Source organism: Alnus glutinosa, chromosome 14, assembly GCF_958979055.1.
Source record: "Alnus glutinosa chromosome 14, dhAlnGlut1.1, whole genome shotgun sequence".
NCBI lineage: Eukaryota > Viridiplantae > Streptophyta > Magnoliopsida > Fagales > Betulaceae > Alnus > Alnus glutinosa.
Window position 1 is genome coordinate 13,400,052 of NC_084899.1, and position 13,788 is coordinate 13,413,839.

Genomic DNA, 13,788 nt, shown 5'->3' on the forward strand with positions numbered 1-13,788 from the left:
AAGAAAATAACAAAACTTCTTAACTCAGGAGGAGGATGAGAAGTTTTCAAAAAGTTGGGAGAGATTTCAGGAATTATTGATAAGATGCCCTCCACATGGATATGAGAAATGGAGACTCGTTCAGTTCTTCTCCAAGGATTGACCCAATCCAACCGTAGTATGATTGAGTTAATGAATGGGGGAGCATTTTTGAGCTTGACGGGGGATGAAGTTTGCAAGACTTTGGATAAGTTGTCCGACAACTTGTAGCAGTGGGATTTTTCGAGTTGTCGGGATAAATCTGTTCGTATCCCCAAGAAATGAGGCATCTATGAGGTTAAGGAAGACACTGATTTGAGGATGAAGATAGATGCCGTCACAAGGAAGGTCAATGCTCTCTCAGTAGGTCAGTCCCTCAAAGCTGCCAACACTTTCAAGGCTGGTAGTTGTTCCATCTGTGCTAGTCCTATGCACTTAGCACATAATAGTACATCATTACCAACTTTTGTTGAGTGCCCAATTGAACTTGTGAACATTTTCAATGATTATTGAAAAATATAATAAACTTCTAATTTATGATGTGTGTGTGTGTGATCAATTGTGTAACAAAATATCTAAATACTGAATTTAAAGAAGACAGATATTTTGTTAACGAAGTGGAAACTCAGTTAAGAGAAAAACTACTACGGGGCAGCCAAACCTAGGATTTCCACTATTCAGAAGACAAGACTAGTAACAAAGCACTCGCACTCACATACTCATTATGCAGTGGTCATACGGTGCACTCTGACGTGTACCTATACATGAACGCCTCCCAACCAGGTCTCCTACCTGAAGGGGTCTTCAATGGAATTCTTTAGCTTAAGGCTCCTCCCTAAGCTAGACTTCAAAGGTTGATCAAATTACACAAGAACCACTCTAAGAGAGCTAGCAAATATCTCAATTTCTACCTAAACACACTCTCTTAGTACAAAGGAATTCAATACCGAATTCTTGAATAATACATGCCTAGAAACCTATATTTATAGGCTATAGAAAACTTAATACAAGTCTAAATCGAAATTCTCTAGGCAGCGTCCGGATTTAGGCAATGAGCGTCCGAACGACAAGCAGCAACTGACTTCAAAATACGCAATTCTTCATTAATCTTCAGTCATCGAGTCCGGACGGTATATCCCTAGCGTCCGAACGGTTGCTTGTAATGTTCACTGTTAGCAGCCTCTAATTTGCCGATCAGACACCTGTGCAAACAGGTACTCTCAAGAGTTGTTGTTCGTTGGGCTGTCCGGACATCAATGCGAACATGTGTTCCTTGTGGTTGGTTTCTGCTGAAATGTTCGGACACTTCTTCGAACACTGATGGGCGTCCAGACGCTTCCTCTGGGCCGTCCGGAAAGTAAGTAGGGAACCAACTTTTGCTGAGCTGTAAACTGTGCAGAATCTTCCTGATGCCTGGAAATTGCCTTTCTTGAGCTTATGACACTAAAATTTGTCATATTAAGGCTTTCCATGTAAAGGAAATTAACTCGTGAATATAATGAAGACTCCGAAAAATACGGCATTCCTGTTAAGGCAGCAGACCTATATAATAGTGATTTTGTCAATAGAATGCAGCCAATTAAAAACTAACAAACTCCCCATTTGGCCATTCTAGGACAAAATTGACTTGATCTGTTAAAAATACAATCCTGGTCCAAAAATTAAAAATACTTCCCCTTTGTCTCAAAAGGATAAAGGGTAAAATAGAGTATTAAAAACCACAGTTATAAAAATACTAATATCCAAAATAATAAAAATAATAATAAATGTCTCAAAAGTATATCCCAAATAAACAAATGATAGAAAAAGGAACGAGAGTCCTCAGGATACTAAGTCCTGCTGGTCTTCTGGCAAAATATGACGGAGAGTGTTCCATACATTGATTTGGATCTGTGCCACTTCAGCTTCTAACTCTCGAAGTTGGGTATCAATAGCCTGAAAACCTTCAGTAACTTGAGTCTGCAAAGTCTTAAACCTGTCATCCGTAGATTGAAATCATCTAGTTAACTGGTCTGCAAGACGAGTGAATAGACTCATCACTGTATCTGGTGTAGACCGAGAAGAAGATGTTATTGAATGCTCTGTATGAGCAAGGGGAGAAAGCTCATCTGAATCCTGGAACCTCAGAAGTTGAGCATTTGCCTTTGAAATAGTCTATTTCCCAAAGGATCCATCTGGCATATCTTCTGGTTCATTCGCAACTATAGAAGGCAACTTTGACTTGAGAATCTTTGTAACAAGTCCTCCATAGGGCAAAGAAACCTGCGAATCTTGCTGAAGTTCAAACATAGTCAAAATAATATGTTAACACATGCAGAAAGGAACTTGTTTGATGATGGCATAAATCAAGTGAGCTCTGTTAAGAGGTACATCACTGTGACGAGCAATGGGCCAGACATTTTGCAGTACAATTTTGGCGAGCAACCTCTGGGGGGAATCAAACCATCCAATGGGAACACTGTTCTTGCCGTCTTCATCCCAAACAAACTTCTTCCTTGGATTGAAATATGTCATGAGCTCCTCTTTAGAAGGTTGAGTAGCAGTTTTGGGGAATGGAATCCCAGAAGCAAACGAGACTGGAATGCCTGTAATTGAGCTGATAAGACTCGTGTCAATACGAATTTTGACACCTCAAACTTTATTCTCAAGACTTGGAGACTGCTCGGGAAGGTTGGTGATGACCAGATTTTTGTAGAACTCCCTCAAGTGTCTAGGATATATCTTCCCACAGGTATCTAACATGCTTGCCCCCCGTGATCTAAATCCTGGCTCTGCCACTACCGGGAGTGGCAACAAGCCAACCCAGAGGTGGTCGGCTCCACCTTTGGGGGTGGCTGCCACCGCCTCCCCAAACACACTTTTTTTTTCTTTTTAAAATATTTTTTAAGTTATTAATTTTTAGGTTTTATATATATATTTTTTAATATATTAATATATTTGTTTATTAAGAGTGACACATGTCATCATTCTATTGGTGCTGATGTGACACACTAACGAAATTCATTAAGTGTTTTGATAGAATTTGACTGTAGAGATTAAATTGTTATTTTAGCATACCCCGATGACCACTGAATTATTTTTTATACGACAGTGAGTGATTTGTAATTTAGGTTAACCACATGGACTGATTTTGCAGTTATCTCCCTTTTTGTTAGTTTAAGTTTATTTTTTTAGTTTTTATTTAATTTTTTATTTTAATTTCGTTTTTTTGTTAAAAAAAAAGTTTTTAATATTGCTATTTTTTATTTGAGGGTATTTTTGTCTTTTAATGAGATTTAACGTCTAAAAATAGAATATTTCATCCAATTTAACGAGATTCCCTAATGGGGGGAGGTTTTGTGAGTAAAAATAGTAGTTCGAGGTAGTTAGGTGATGAGAGTGTTAGTTTATAGGGCCATATTTGATGGAAGATGGTAGTTTATATGGGAAAAAAGTAATTACCACACACACATATGTAGTTGTATATGTCTTTCTTTTTTTCTTTTTCTTTTTATTATTTATTTATTTATTTTTAATAATGTCCAAAGACATCAACATTTATTTATTTATTAGTTCAATCGATCATGAAAAGATCAAAAGATCAATTGAACTTGACATGATTGAAGGTTCGATCGATCCTAGTGCATTAATCTGATCTATCACGATACATGATGAGTGCCAAATATTGCATATATGGACTCCTTAATTTGCATTTACTAAACCTTTAGCTTTGTTATTTTCTAATGTTTTTGGTTAGTTTTGATATTTTAGTATTTTGCAAGTCATTGAGAAAAAACAATAGCTTTACGGTGAAAAATATAAAGTTTGGAAGAAGGCACACTTTAAGGAGACCTAAATAATGTGGTTATGTTCAACCAAATCAAGAAGATGACTAAATCGAAATTTCTCTAATTGGAGTCAAAATCAGATTGGATTAAATTTCAGATTCTACACATATTATAGTATTTCGACCATAACTTTCCGCTCAAGTATTGGACTAAGGTGAAACAAGCGGCTTTGGAAAGCTAACTCAAAATACTACAAATCATTGTGAAATAATATTTTTCTAATTCGGATGTCTGTTATGCAAAAAGTGCCCCACAATAAAAAACCGCAAATCTGGATAAATTAAAATCATTTCCCTTATTGGATTGAGTTTTGAGTCTTCTACTCAAACTAGAAGACTAACCTCTGATTTTACTAGAAATTCTAGGGATTCTAGGGTTTATTTTCTCCATATAAATAGACATCGAAGCCTCGAGAAAAGGAAGGAGTGAAGCTAGAGACCAAATATATTTTCTTATTTTTAGTTTAGTTTTTCTTTGGTTAAGAATTTATTTTTCATAGTCATGTGTAGCTAATTTTTCAACTAAGGTTGAGGATAAAGCATTATCAATGAAGAACAACAATACTTCCATGTAAGTTTTTATTGTCCGATTTTATTAGGTTTAATATTTCAATTGTGTTGAAGAAATAATCAGCTCCAATGACACGTGGGCCTAAGGTAGTATCGGGGGCTGAACCTATCGGGTTGACCCGGCCAGATTAGACTTAAGTACAAGACCATCCATTATCTCCAAAAAGCCGCATATCCCAAATATATCAAGATAGACTTCTATCCCATAAAATATGGGATAAGGTACCTAATAGAATGACATTAGCTAAAGAGAGTGTCATATTCAGTTTGGACTCTACTACCCAATTTGAATTCTATGAAGATAAGATTAAAGACTATGTGATCTAGGACTCGGACTCCTAATTAGATTATGCTCCAAGCACTCCAATAGTTTCATAACTGTGAATTGTGAGTCTATAAATAAGACTACTACGTCAAGTATTTTTGACAGGCAGATTCTCTAAGCTTTGAGATTATTGATACTCTCCAGAAAATAAATAGTTTGAACTGACTTAGGCATCAGAGTGGGGGTATGGTCGGCACCCCCACGAGCCGACGAGCCGTTTATTATTTTGTAGATTACGAGGAGAGTTAATTACAAGGAAGGTAATGAATAACAAGACAACACGTCACCGTACCGGAAACTGTACCAACAGTTTAGCGCCGTCTGTGGGAACCGACGTAGTTCTCTCAAAAATAAATCCGCAACGGTGACTGCGTGATCAAATCGAATCTAAATATCTCTCTTCGCCAATAGACAAAGATTTCTGTGATCTCATATCTGAATCTAATCACACCAAATCGGTGTTGGCAATATACTGGATCTACGCTCAGAGAAAACCCGAGTCTGTGTTGTTTCTTCGGGCCCCAAAAAGCTACATCAAAGAGAGAAGAAAATAAAGGCCCAGCAAAAAGAAAAGATGGGTCAAGAAGAAAAAACAAAAGTTGTGGGAGATCAGAGTTCCCCGCCTCCATGAAAGTCCAACTCGGGATGCTCTCCTTTGACCCCGAAGCTATCAACTAATCCTTTGAGACCCGTTGCATCTACTGGTCTCCATCAAGTCCACAGACTCCCAGAGGTTCTGATAATGACCACGTGGAGCCCGTGGATTCCCCTGCACTTTGGGCCTTCACACAGTGACACGTTGGAGCCCCAAACTGATGGTGGACAGAATCCCGACGGAATAGTGACTGCCCGTGATGAGCCCCTGTTCATCGTGGGTGATGGGTTAGAAGGTACCGGACCTCCAAGATAATGACCAAACCCGAGACTTCGTCACCAATGGGAGATTCCTGGGGAATCAACTAAACGTGAAGATCAAAGAAATTGAAGGAGGCCAGTCCAGTGCCCAAAAACTCAATTGAGAGGGTCGAACCGGACCTTGGAATGGAGAAAAAGAAGAGAACCTCTAATAGAGGACGATTTCCACGGAACTGCGGACTACAATTTCCCAGTAGAAGAACGGGCGAATTGTACGGCCCAGTGCTGGTCTCGACCACAAGCAAACAAAGAGGCGTTGGCGCTTTAGCTTATGGGGTTGAACCAGTCGATAACAAGAACAGGTGATTGATGAGGCACTCCTCGGCGCAAGCCCATGAACAGCTTCACCATTCCTTTCGGCATCTGGCTTCTTCGGGCATAAGTCAAGATCTAGGCTTGGGTGCCTAAGCCATCCATGTGCTTGTAATCTTATGGAACACCCACATCATCGAACAAGAACGTGAAAGTGTTGAGACTTTTTGAATGGCCAAAAAAGGGAAGGAAAGAGTTGGCCCAAAAGAATAAGCCAACCTACGGGTATGATTCAGCCGATTTGGTAGGCTGTTCCTCTTATGACCCAGAAGTTTGAAGCCAAATCTATTGCCAATGGAGTGGTGCTAGAATCTGTCCAAGAAGAAAACCGGGCCTCGACCGCGACCCGCCAGAATATGAAGCCAGATCCGAAACCACCAGCCCCGGAAATGGAATTAGAGCACCTCATTTTCTAGGGCTTACGGCTCTAGAAGAAATCAGGGGTATTTTCGGTGCACCTGATTTGGTGTACAGGAAACAACCCAAGTCATCAAGAATGGTTTCCAGAACCTCTAACAGAGGACGATTTCCACGAATCCTCATGTATGACTGGTCAGACTGAACACGGAGCTGAAGCGTGAGAAACCTAGTTGGTGGCCAGTAGACCCGGACTTCCGAGACAATGGAGAAAGAGAGACTCCACTTCTGAACCTCCGGGACAGCGGCAACATGGAAGACCCACACAGACTTCCCTCTTCCATCAGCCCCTCCTGAACCAACCCCGGAGAATCTCGAATTGAAAAATCCCAAGCTTTAAGCTCCTGTTTGCATTAACAGACGGTGATTGTAAGGGAGATTCTGTAAACAAGAAAGCTCGAGACTTCATGTGTCAATGGAAGATTCTTGAAAAAACAGTCAGAGGTTGCAAATGGCGATAGTAAGGAAGTGCTAGTAGCTTATGGCGGTGAGAACCTAGGAGAATCAGTGCTGGTTTTCAGTAGGGAGAATGAGATGGCTTCGGAGGAATAGGGGAACTAGAAAGTTGCAGTTAGAAACCAAGAAGGGTGCCTCACCGAAAGCCACAGAAGGTACCGACTTCTTTCTTTGTATTCAGAATCGGGCCAACTTTTTAGAAGATGCAAAGGTGATAAACGGTGTGTTTTGGACAAGTTAGTTAATGCACTCCAGCTTTGTTTTGTCCCCTTCCATAACACAAGTCCGAGGATTTCACTCTTGCCACATGACCGAGAACTTCAATCTCAAAGTTTTGGACAACCGAGACAAGCCAATGTTGTTTATGTCAAAAAATACAAAGAGAAGAAAAAGGAGACGAGAAGAAATAAGAGAGAAGGGAGACTTTGCTTAAAGATTGAAAATAAATGAAAGACAGAAAAGTAGCTGCAGAGGAGTGGGCTAGCTTTTAGTACAGAAAATTGAGAAGAAAGGCAGTGACGTGATTAAGAGAGAGGGAGACAGACATGAAAAAAAAGAAAAAAAAAAAAAAAAAAGAAGGTATACTCTAAGGTGTGTTACCGAGGAGGAAAGTTAGATGCGAGGTGTTTTACCGAGGAAGAAAGTTAGAACCGAGGGTGTTCTACCGAGGAGAAAGGATAGATTCGAGGGTGTTCTATCCAAGTGAAAAGATAGATCCGAGAGTGTTCTACCAAGGTGAAAAGATAGACCCGAGGGTGTCATACCGAGAAGAAAGTATAATCCGAGAAGTTTGATCCGAGGGCGTTCTACCAAGGAGAAAAGATAGACCCGAGGGTGTTCTACCAAGGTGAAAAGTATGTACCGAGATGACACATACCGAGAGTATTATTCCGAGGGTACTATCCCGAGGACCCTATGCCCGAGCTTCTAGTTCCAAATGGCACATTCCGAGGACCCCTCCAGATTTGCCATCCTCTGAAGGGCACAGTCACGTGTCGAGGGACCAATCCGAATCGAGGGTCCAGTTTGAAGAACTTTCCCAAAGAACCCCATATCGAGGGGCATGCAAGATAAGGAACTCCAACTAAGACGGTTCATCTTCATCGAATTCACCAGATAAGTTCATACTCTTCTTTTAAAAACATGAATCATGTTAAAGTAAGGATAAATGTTGGTTTTTATTTTATCAACCAGAAAAAAAAAATATATATATATATATATATATATATATGCATGAACTTGTACGCTTTGCCGAAAAATATATATATATATATTGATAAAATAGACTCATGTGTTGAGGCTGCCGTGAGTGAAAGGATCACAAAATCATCCCGACGGATGAAAAGAATATATGGTGCTACTGTGCATTCTGCTATTTTGTTTTAGTATATGCAGTTCTTTGTTAACCCTTTTCGCAGAAAAGATATGGGGAGACAACCCCTACAACAAATTATACAAGGAAAGTCTCTCGGTTAGTCCAACACCGAGAGCCAGGGAGACAACCCTGCAGAGAAAACAAGGAAAGTCTCTCAGTTAGTCCAACACCGAAAGCAAGGAAGAACAGAGAGTCCCCAAGTATTGATTGATCTCTGCTAAGAATGCCCGATTCCTTTCCTCGAACGACCCGAAAGGGTTATGGGAAGGATATCAAGGCAAGAAACTTCTCAGTTAGTCCAACAACGAGAGCAAGGAAGAACAGACAACCCCCAGGTATCGATTGATCTCTACTAAGAATAAAGCAGCAGTCCGAGACAGAATGAAAGCACTTCTTCATCAAACTTCTCCAAAGATGATCAAGCTACATCAACGTCCACCCGACTCCTCCCCTCGAACGACTCGAAAGAGTTATGGTGGGGATGCTCAGGGAAGAATCCGCCCGAATCCTTTCCTCGAACAACCTGAAAGGGTCATGGCAAGGATTCAATGGGAAGAAACCCCTCGGTTGGGGGTTTCCGAAGGGATGAGGACTAGAATCCGCCCGATTCCTTTCCTCAAACAACCCGAAAGGGTCAGGGAAAGGATACAAAGGGTTGAAACCTCCCGGTTGAGGGTTTTCGAAGGATAAGACTAAGGATATCCAGAAAAGAATCCGCCTGAATTCTTTCCTCGGACAACCCGAAAGGGTCATGGAAAGGATACAAAGGGTTGAAACCTCCCAGTTGGGGGTTTCCGAAGGATAAGGTTAAGGATATCCCGATTAGAATCCGCCCGATTCCTTTCCTCGAACAACCCGAAAGGGTCATGGAAAGGATACAAAGGGTTGAAACCTCCCGGTTGGGAGTTTCCGAAGGATAAGGTTAAGAATTGGCCCGAGTCCTTTCCTCAAACAACCCAAAAGGGTTATGGAAAGGATACCAAGGCAAGATTGGAGATTCAGAAGGATAAAGCTTCAGGAAGATAAAGCTTCAGGAAGATAAAGCTTCAGGAAGGTAAAGCTTCAGAAAGATAAAGCTTCAGAAAGGTAAAGCTTCAAGATGACAAAGCTTCAGAAAGGAAGGTGAAGGTCAGCGACTTGACTATCCACATCGAACGACTTAGCCTGAGGTCGCAGACTGAAGTTATGGGGGGTAGTTCAATAAGGTAAACAAACAGGAAGGTAAAGGTTTAAGAAGATAGATCTTCAGGAAGGTAAAGGTTCAAGGAGATAAAGATTCAGGAAGGCAAAGATTTAGGAAGATAAAGCTTCAGGAAGGTAAAGCTTCAGGAAGGTAAAGCTTCAGAAAGATAAAGCTTTAGAAAGGTAAAGCTTCAGAATGATAAAGCTTCAGGAAAGATCCAGGAAGATAAAGATTTAGAAAGACAGATCTCTACGAAGATAAATGTTCAGGATGACAAAGCTTTAGAAAGGAAGGTAAAGATCAGCGACTTGACTACCCACCTCGAACGACTTAGCCTGCAGTCGCAAACTGAAGTTATTGGGGGTAGTTCAATAAGGTAAATAAACAGGAAGGTAAAGGTTTAGGAAGACAGATCTTCAAGAAGGTAAAGGTTCAAGGAGATAAAGATTCAGGAAGGCAAAGATTTAGGAAGATAAAGCTTCAGGAAGGTAAAGCTTCAGAAAGATAAAGCTTCAGAAAGGTAAAGCTTCAGAATGATAAAGCTTCAGGAAAGATCCAGGAAGATAAAGATTCAAGAAGACAGATCTCTACGAAGATAAAGGTTCAGGATGACAAAGCTTCAGAAAGGAAGGTAAAGCTCAGCGACTTGACTACCCACCTCGAACGACTTAGCCTGCGGTCGCAGACTAAAGTTATAGGGGGTAGTTCAATAAGGTAAACAAACAGGAAGGTAAAGGTTTGGGAAGACAGATCTTCAGGAAGGTAAAGGTTCAGGGAGATAAAGATTCAAGAAGGCAAAGATTTAGAAAGATAAAGCTTCATAAAGGAAGGTAAAGCTCAGCGACTTGACTACCCACCTCGAACGACTTAGCCTGCGGTCGCAGACTGAAGTTATGGGGGGTAGCTCAATAAGGTAAACAAACAGGAAGGTAAAGGTTTAGGAAGACAGATCTTCAGGAAGGTAAAGGTTCAGGGAGATAAAGATTCAAGAAGGCAAAGATTTAGGAAGATAAAGCTTCAGAAAGGTAAAGCTTTAGAATGATAAAGCTTCAGGATGATAAGATTCAGGAAGAAAAAGCTTCAGTATGACAGAGCTTCAGGAAAGATTCAGAATGATAAAGCTTCAGTAAAGATCCAGGAAGATAAAGATTCGGGAAGATAAAGCTTCAAAAAAATAAAGCTTCAGAAAGGTAAACCTTCAGAAAGGTAAACAGGAAGGTAAAGATTCAGGATAATAAAGCTTCAAGAAGATAAAGCTTCAGGGAGATAAAGCTTCAGGGAGATAAAGCTTTAGAACGACAAAGCTTTAATATGACAAAGCTTCAGAATGATAAAGCTTCAGGAAGGTAAAGCTTCAGGAAGGTATGAGGATAAAACCTCTTTAAAAAATCATCAAGTAAGACTTAACACTTTGATGCAAATAGTTTTTTCTATTCTCCTCTGTAAAAATTTTCAACAAACCGATTGTTTGTTCAAATTTTTTTGGGGTAGCTTAAATTTCAAAAAATTAGACCAGTTCTTCACTCGGAAAAAACTGACACAAACCGATTGTTTGTTCAAGTTTTGGGGGTAACTCTAGTATAAAAAGTAAGATTTATAAGAAACCGAGATATGTCTCAGAAGAAGTTTTTGAGTGAGAAACTTTAAACTTTTTTCCAGGTAAAGATGTTCAATTCAGTTTGAAAAATTATGATGTTCTACGGCTAATAAGATAAGGAAAGTGAAAGTCAAAATGTCCAAGACTTCCATTCATCAACATTGAAATTTTGTTCATTACAATTTTTTTTTTTTTTTTTTGCATGAAAAAGAAAAGATACATTTGAAAAGGAAAGTTCAAGTATTTACAAGTTGAAGCCCCGAGACTCACTCCGAACTCCGAGATCTCTTTTACACCATCGTCCAGGATACCAAGAGGACCTGACTATCCGCCTCGAACGACTTAGCCCGCGGTCGCGGACTAAAGTTATGGGGGGTAGCTCAACAAAGTTAAAGTTTATGCAAGGGAAAATCACCGAAGCTACACCAAGCTCTCATATTAAGATCTCTCAGGAGCAACTCGGACAAAGATACGAGGAGACAACCCCTATAACAAACCTTACGGGGAGACAACCCCTATAACAAACCATACGGGGATATCACCTCTACAAAAAATAACTAAGTAAGTTCACCGCTTCTAAAAGATTTTTTCCTATCCTCCTCGGTCATAACTCATACAAACCGATTGTTTGTTCAAGTTAAGGAGGATAACTCAAAGTAAGATTTTTTCCTCCTAGTCTCGGAGGCAGAAAAAAAGATTTTTCCCTGCTAGTCCCGGAGGTTGAAACAAAAAGATTTTTTCCCTCCTAGTCCCGGAGGTTGAAACAAAAGATTTTTTCCCTCCTAGTCCCGGAGGTTGAAACAAAAAGATTTTTCCCTCCTAGTCCCGGAGGTCGAAACAAAAAGATTTTTCCCTCCTAGTCCTGGAGGTCGAAACAAAAAGATTTTTGAAACAAAAGATTTTTCTTACCCTCCTCGGAGTTAACTTACGCAAACCGATTGTTTGTTCAAGTTATTAGAGGATAAGTGAGAATTGATTTGTTATGAAAAGTTTTTTCATAACAAAGAATTCAAACATTACAAAGTTCAAAAATAAAGATATTCACAGGTGAGACCAAGCTAGATGGTGTTCAGATTACAAGATTCGATATGCCAAGAACAAAACCTCAGGCCACCAGAAGCCCCTAGTCATTGTAAGTCTTGGACAACCAAAGCCTTAGAGCTAGTCTGAGCCTCTAAAGCCGCCAAGAGAGATTTTTGTGGAAGCGGTCTACGAAGCACTACTGATGAAGAAGCTTCGGGTATGTTAAGCCTTTTTCTTCAACGGTTTACCATTTTTTGTTAGACAGAACCTTGATCTCAGGAAAGTTGTATGCAAAGTGTTCTCTCAGAGTGGCATTTCACCACAATCTTGGTGAAATCAACTACATCAGTCCGATCCATCTCCTACCGAGAGTAGAAGATCATCTTCACAACTTTGGCCCGACCAACAATATTATGTAGAGGCACTTATGTAGAAGATATTTATGGGAGTTTCTATTAGTACTCCGACAGATCAAAGTGTCCAAGAATTGAATTGGCATCCATCAGGTTGGACACCACTCCAATCCAAAGATTCAAGGCATTATTTGTCATAATTACTTTGAAAGAGGCAGCAATTGTTAGATACAGGTTATGGAAGATCCAGATTCAGAAATTGAGGTACTTAATTCTCTTACATTCTAAATTCAAATAAGAGAATTAGGGGGTAACTGTTGGAGAAATAATCAGCTCCAAAGACACGTGGGCCTAAGGTAGTATCGGGGGCTGAACCCATCGGGTTGACCCGGCCAGATTAGACTTAAGTACAAGACCATCCATTATCTCCAAAAAGCCGCATATCCCAAATATATCAAGATAGACTTCTATCCCATCAAATATGGGATAAGGTACCTAATAGAATGACATTAGCTAAAGATAGTGTCATATCCAGTTTGGACTCTACTACCCAATTTGAATTCTATGAAGATAAGATTAAAGACTATGTGATCTAGGACTTGAACTCCTAATTAGATTGTGCTCCAAGCACTCCAGTAGTTTCATAACTGTGAACTGTGAGTCTATAAATAAGACTACTACGTCAGGTACTTTTGACAGGCAGATTCTCTAAGCTTTGAGATTATTGATACTCTCCAGAAAATAAATAGTTTGAACTGACTTAGGCATCGGAGTGGGGGTATGGTTGGCACCCCCACGAGCCGACGAGTCGTTTATTATTTTGAAGATTACGAGGAGAGTTAATTACAAGGAAGGCAACGAATCACAAGACAACACGTCACCGTACCGGAAACTGTACCAACAAATTGTTTTACTTCTTTTCAATGTGTAGAATGATTATTGGATATCTATTATGATTTACGGATACATGTGATGATTTGAGATGATTTCACATAATTGATTGCTTGGTTTTTATTTACAAACAATCGGATATCTCTTGTGATTTATTCTACGGATACATTTGATGATTTGGTTTAAACTAAATATCTTTTGTGATTTGTGTAAAGAATTGATACATGGGATGTTTTGATTAACTGTTTGAAGCGTAATAAAACATACCTAAGATTTTAATTATGAGAACTTCGGATTAATATTGATGAATATGGAATATTTTGTTATGATTCGGTGAGTGTGGATTTCAAAACCTTAGTATTTTTCTTTTGTTTTATTTTACTTTATGTTTTCTTTTTATCAAAAATCAAACTTCTTTTGGAACTAAGTTAAGATTTAATTAATTTAGAAACAAAATTGTTCTTAAAAAACACAATTCCCTATGGGATTGACCTCGCACTTGTAATCCATTAACTGCAAATGATTCG